At 39.7% G+C, this 6,537-nt stretch overlaps 1 protein-coding gene across 4 annotated transcripts in view; it reads left to right on the top strand.

Moving 5' to 3' along the window:
• The first annotated feature begins 474 nt into the window (after positions 1–474).
• The window catches only part of mdfi (MyoD family inhibitor), a 31,605-nt gene continuing 25,542 nt past the window's right edge, over positions 475–6,537 (top strand). For 2 of the 4 annotated variants that reach the window (XM_042405826.1, XM_042405828.1), the window contains exon 1: positions 5,483–5,631. The gene's annotated coding sequence lies outside the window, so the exon portion shown is untranslated. The other 2 variants (XM_042405827.1, XM_042405825.1) reach the window with 2 other exon arrangements.

The raw sequence follows: 6,537 nt of genomic DNA, 5'->3' as shown, positions 1-6,537 counted from the left end.
TTAAATAAGAGGCCTCCAATTGTTAGTTTCTCAAAGGTATACTTTTCTTCTCAAGAACCCTCCCCTGAGAAGCCATGAATCTGATGAGAAAGTGGATGAAACTCCACCACTCCATGTGTGGCAGAGGGAGAGAGAGGAAGAGGGGGAGAGAGAGAGAGAGAGAGACAGAAAGAGAGAGAGAGAGAGAGAGAGAGAGAGAGAGAGCGGGCCCCAGCTACAGAACAAAAGCATCTTTGTGAGTGATTGGAACCACATTTTCAACCTCCTCTCTCTCTCTCTCTCTCTCTCTCTCTCTCTCTTTCTCCCTCTCCCTCGATCTCACTCCCAGTCACACCAGGCTGTTCAAAACCACTGAAACAATCCACGTCAAAAGTTTAGAATAATACTGAGACGGTCTCAGCAGATACTCTTTGTGTGTGCGTGTGTCTCCAGTTTCACTCCTCTGTGAACACACAAACGCGCACTGTACTCACATACACTCTGTCTGGACTCTCTCCCTCTTTCAATCTCTACATTTCCTCACGTCTGCCCCTCCCAGCCTGCTGTCTGCTGATCTGATGCCGGCCTGGGTCTGGATGTGGCATCTCGTGCCATCTGGTCAGAAGTGCTGGAACAGTGGAGCAGCTCTCATCTCAGTCCTCCAGCGCTGGCTAGCACTAGCTAGCGGAGGCAACCTGCTCTTTCTCTGCTGTCTCTCAGTGAAGTGGAAAGCCTCAGAGGCCTAAAGAGCAGGTCTACATGCTGTGAGAAAGGTAGAATTGCTTTAAACATACTGAGGCCTGGCATGACTGCCTTTGTGAGGACAACTTGCCCTTGGTAGTGTATGTAGCAGAACTTCTCTTTATGCTTGGCACTTCAGTACAGCCTCTAGGCTACAGTTGTGACTGTAAAAGAAAAAAAAGAGTTAAACTAAGTGATACAATGTGATACAGTGTGGTGGCATTTGTGCGATATTTGCGACCCTTTCATTTTAGTGTCACACCTAAAAACAACAATGAAACACATGTAATGTTGGTCTTCCCTTCCTAAATAGACATCCTTGTTTCATTATTTCATTCCATTGTATGAATGCTGGGTGATATTGACTAGCAAGGTACAAGGTAGTATATTGCAAGAACTCAAAGTCACAATGTGAGGTGAGAGACTAAAAATTGTATAATTTTTCACATTTATTACGCTTATCTGCTTTTTTGCCGAGAGTTGGATGAGAAAATTGATACCACTCTCATGTCTGTATGATAAATATAACACCAGCAGTTGGTTAGCTTAATGTGGCATAAAGACTGGCAACAGCTAGACTAGCTTTGTCCAAACCTAACAAAATCTGCCTTCTAGCCAAAAATAATACATCACATAACCTCCTGTAAAAACGGCGAATTGTCTTTTTTTACACCACAGTTTGTTCAGGTTAAACAAACAAGATGTAATGTGTTAATTAGTGAGCTTTAGGCAGATTTTGATGCCTTTTGACAGAGCCAGGCTACCTGTTTCCAAGACCCCTGTCCCGTTTCCAAGATTTATGCTAAGCTAAGCTAACCGACTACGGGCTGCAGCTTCATATTTACTGTCCACATGTTAGAGTGGTTTCAAGCTACTCATCTATCTCTTGGCAAGAATAAGAATAAGCATATTTCACAAAAAAATGTCTAATTAATTAATTCATTCCTTTAAAAGACAGTTATTGTTGAGGAGTGTGTGTGTGTGTGTGTGTGTGTGTGTGTGTGTGTGTGTGTGTGTGTCAACAGCAGCTCCTCTTTCATAATTGGAAGCTGATTTGATAGCACTGTTGGAGGTGAGGAATGTGGAAGGACACTGCCATATTTGTCTGCTTGGTGCACTAGACCTTGGACGGTCCAAATGTCCCTGTTCACCTCTATGTTAAGCAGCCAGAACCAGAACAAAGGCGACCGGCAAATCTACAAGGTGTGTATAACACTCACCACCTACTCTGTGACAAATGTGTTTAAATACCATTAAATAACCATAAAATAAGGTTGGATTAAATTACCATAGAGTACTGAATCACTAGAATTAAAATAATTATGTAAATAGTAAGCAATAGAAATTAAAGCTATCACACCGAACTGTAGAGAGCCTGGTGGGTGTGGCTGTGACTGGTGCTGTGGGGTGTGAGTCATGAACGGAAGTAAGAGGATGAAGAGCATAAGCTTTTCAGGAAACCGATGACAAGAAAATTTCTCCACTCACATTGTTCATGCTGGAATTGGGGGGAGGGGGGGGGGGGGTCTTGTACAAACATTGAAGACTTTAATGGAGCCACAATGTAATGTCAACAATCTTCAGATGTCTTTTGAAGCTTGTATTTGGTTTATTTATGTGACTCCTCTATTTTTATTACACCATAATTGCACAGTATCATTTCTGGCTGATGAGATGATATCAGGAGAAAGACGAGAATTTCCTCATTAACACCTTTAACGTATCCTGTGAATGAGCTGAAATGAACCCTGAATTTTAATTTGATATAAATTGAGAGTTGCTTTGTCCCATCCTGTTAAAAAAATCCCCTGCAGTGGATGACAAACTGGTAAGTTATGCATGTAAAACAGCAAGGGGAGCAACTGTTTGCAATGTGTTGAAATGAATTAGCTCAAAGAGACTTGAAATGCCGCTCGTCGTTGTTAATGTATTTGGTAAGTTTGCTTAAAATCCTCCATTGTTGGCATTTATTTTCTGAGCAGTGTCTCCACAGTAAATGATCTTTCTTAATTTCAATACATGTGTAACTAAATATTCAGTTCATAAAGTGAGTCTGGTCAGCTAAACTGTACTAAGTTAAACACAGCATGCCTGGATTCCTTACACAAACTGAAAAACAAACAAAAGATTCCTGCTGGAGCAAGACCTAATGCTACCGTTGCCCACACAAACTCTGACCCTCGTGCCCAGACAGATTCTGAGCCCCCACAGAGCACGAATCCTACAAACGCTTCACTGTCAAAGCCTCAGTGGTTCAGATGAGTGATTGTACGCACAAATTGAAAAGGAGGTTATCAAGTTGTTAGTAAAAATGAAGCCTGTCTCAAAAGCCTCAGAAGATTTGCTGCTGTGAATTATCCCCGTGCCCCTGTCACGCCTTCGAACATCAATCACAGAAAACACTCTCATCAGCTGCAACCTCCAGATGTCAACATGGCATGAGCAGACAAAGGCCTGCAGTATTTTTCTGTATTATGTGTGACCCAAGAAACAAATTTTTATATTTTGGTCATTTATTTTAGTTCTTGTGCAAGCCTAAGATAAACACAATGAACGTTTTACAACATTTTTCAACAAACCCTGCGGTTTGGAATATTATAAAGTCAAACTACTCTCAGTGTTACCCTCAACAACCCTGGAGCTCAGCTATGGTTTCATCTGTTTATCGGCAAGTTATTGCAAAAGATTTTGTTGAAATTTACTGGCCAGATTGCCTCAAGGATCATTTTGTTGGATTATCCTCATTAAAAACTTATTTCTTTCTAAGTAAAATAAACTACATAACATGGAGTGTTTTTCCATTTGATATTTAGACTATCCTTTTGTCTTCTTATCTATTTCAAAACATTTATTATCACTGGGTTACTAGTGATATCAAAACTCATAATAATGTGAATATCGGGTCCTCTGATGGCCACACCTGCATCACCAACTGTTGAAAAGAGACATGTAGAAAAGAGGAAAAACTGGTTGAGAATATTAGTGACTTAAGAAGACTGTCAAAGGTCATTATATTTACAATGTAAGTAGCACTAAAACACTGGTTTGACAGCTACTAAAAGATTTACAGAGACAGAGGTTTTCCTCTATGAATCACTCTTCAGTTGTCTCTTGTAAGTCCTTATTTGAATGACTGTAAATGCAAAGACATACAGTACATGTTATCTAGCCTCCGCAGTCAGTTTGTATTTGAACTATTTTACCTTTTTTTATCCACTACAGATGCCAAGTGTGATACATTCAACATGTATTGAAGAAATCCAAGAGAAAGAAAAAGAAATAATCTTTTTTTGTCTCAATTTTCATTCCAGTTACAAGAGTACAAAATTGTTTTTTCAGTGTTATTTGTTTATCAGTAAAAACCCTCACTTACTGATGATATGTTGTTATCAGTTAATTATATGTGCCAAGTTTATTTTCAGTATCTCTGTTTTTTGCATGGAACTAATGCTGGAATTTAAAAAAAAAACAACAGCTCAGGTCAACGACATACCGTTATAAGGGGGAGTGCACTTACAGTAGAAGTGTTTCTTCTGTTGTTTCACTTCTATTACTGCGATGAATCATGAGTCATCACTGACAAATTAACCTAATTCAGTTCTCACACAAGGCATTTTAGTTGGCCTCATGCAGGAAATAATGAGTGAAGAAAATTCCCACAGTGAATCACAACAACATAAAACTAACAACACTGACCCTGCACCAGAAAAACTAAAGTTTGGATCTCTTGTCACGTCAGAGCACAATACATATAGCATCCTAAACAAAAGCCACTGATTTGAAGATGTAAACATGTTACTAAATGCTATACACTATAACCACAAATTGTTCTTGAAAAATATGTTCTAATTAATTAAATGATTTAAAAAAAAACATCATCTGGCTGATTAAAGGCACCTGGAGATATTTTCCTGTGTATAATACACCTATTGTTTTTAACAACTGAAAAGATACAAATACTGTATAGCAACAATGACCCCATATGGAGGGGAATATGGTTAATTTGCTATAAGAGATTAAAATGCAGATACCATATCTTAAATAGTGATCATGCTTTTAAGTAATTATGTAGTTACCTGCATTATTGCCATCTTCACAAAGTCTATTATTAATGAGAAAACATATGGTTCCTGGTCTCATAACTCCTCATGAAAGCTAGCCTAGTGCTGCTGTGTCTGGTTCGGGTTAAGGGGTAATTATATGACAGTATAGTTCAGCCCAACTAGTTTCTTGCCTGGAGGAAGCACAATCACTGCTGACTGTAGTTTCCTGTCCAATAGTTGCAGCACATAACCCTGAGGCACGTATAGTGGGAGTGCAGAGAGTAGAGAGACCGAGTGCACAGGACGGATACTGCTCATTTTAAGAGTTTGAACAAGTTTGGGAAGGCGGTGTAGTTAGATTTTTGTGTGCATAAACGTGTGAGGTGAGAAACCTGCAGTCCAGACAGAGTGCTCAGCGAGCTGCCTGCAGAAACACACAAGCTTCCCAACATCTGGTCTGCTGGAGGACGGGGCGAGCCGGAGAGAGAAAGTTGGGAGGCGGAGAGAAAACTATCTCCGCTGGAGGAAAATGCATTGAATTGGGAGTTTAGGTCACCTACATGAACCGGGGAGAAAATTCGTGGTCGTGTTAAAGTGACAAGACCGGAGGGAAAGAGGAGGGGAAAGGTCTCGGAGGGTGAGAAGTCCATCTGGAGCGGTCAGAGAATGAATTAGCCCAGGCTCGGTTGCACCGTGCCCCAGCCAGAGAGAAGGTAAGAAGTTGTTTTCTTGTGCTGTTGTTGAAGTTCAACGTCAGTTATCGTGAAGTATAAATGCAGGCAGATAAAGGATCCCCACACTGAGCTGAGCTCGGTCTGAGCATGCAGGGACTCGTTTTGGGAAAGCAGAGCGCAGACATGCAATAAAGGTAAACACAATACGTCCGTTATTAGCTAACAGTAACATTTAGTATGATTATAATCTAAAATTCAGCCTGAAAATCTTTTGGGAAGTAAGACGTTGGTGTATATATTTAAGTTAGAAGTTTGGCACTGTTTTTGAGTGTGTGGTGGGATGTCATTCCCTTTTTCTCGAAACTTCTCACAACTTTTTTTTACTGTTTAAAAACATAAATTAGGCCCTTTGCTGCTTTTTTTTAATCTTTTTTTTTTTTTAGAGTGATGTAGTTTTTATCTTTCAAATACGCACACGGTAAACTTCGCTTCATCAAGCGTTTTTCACAAAAACCTGGGTAGGTATAGTCGAAAGTTTTAGGGCAGTGAGTGCGGAGCTCCATCGCGGGGGCGCGCAAACAGCTGTCCAGTTGCTTTGGTAGGGTAGGCGCGCGCCAAACACACGTTGGCACGTGACACATACTCAACTTGTCCCGTCTTATTAATTAGTTAGACTGTAGATCGCTTCTGACCTCTTTAAGATATCAGATAAAAGACATGTAAGAAGTATAAAGAATGGAATAACTGAAAGTCAAACTTTGTAACAATTTGGTAAGAACTAAGGCTGTAGTTTTGGGCCAAAAATAACTTTCAGCCTATTATTATTTAAGTATTATACATTCTTTCTGTTATACTCTCCTCTAACTACTTGAATAATGTTCTCCAGCAGCCTTAAATTTATTATGAAGTAGATTCAAAATTTGATAAAACAGTTTTACACCCATCACATGCGTGTGGACATAATTTATCTGCTTGTTTGGGAGCTTTAATGAATCAGTTTCATTACTAAAATGATTGAAATATTCGAATCCAAGATTTCAGTTTTTATGCACTTTATGCACATTTCCTTGTGAGTCTGTATGATATATTGTACTTTGCCA

The sequence above is a fragment of the Thunnus maccoyii genome, chromosome 3, assembly GCF_910596095.1.
Source record: "Thunnus maccoyii chromosome 3, fThuMac1.1, whole genome shotgun sequence".
Taxonomy (NCBI): Eukaryota; Metazoa; Chordata; class Actinopteri; order Scombriformes; family Scombridae; genus Thunnus; species Thunnus maccoyii.
This window is presented reverse-complemented; position numbering and strand designations above follow the sequence as displayed.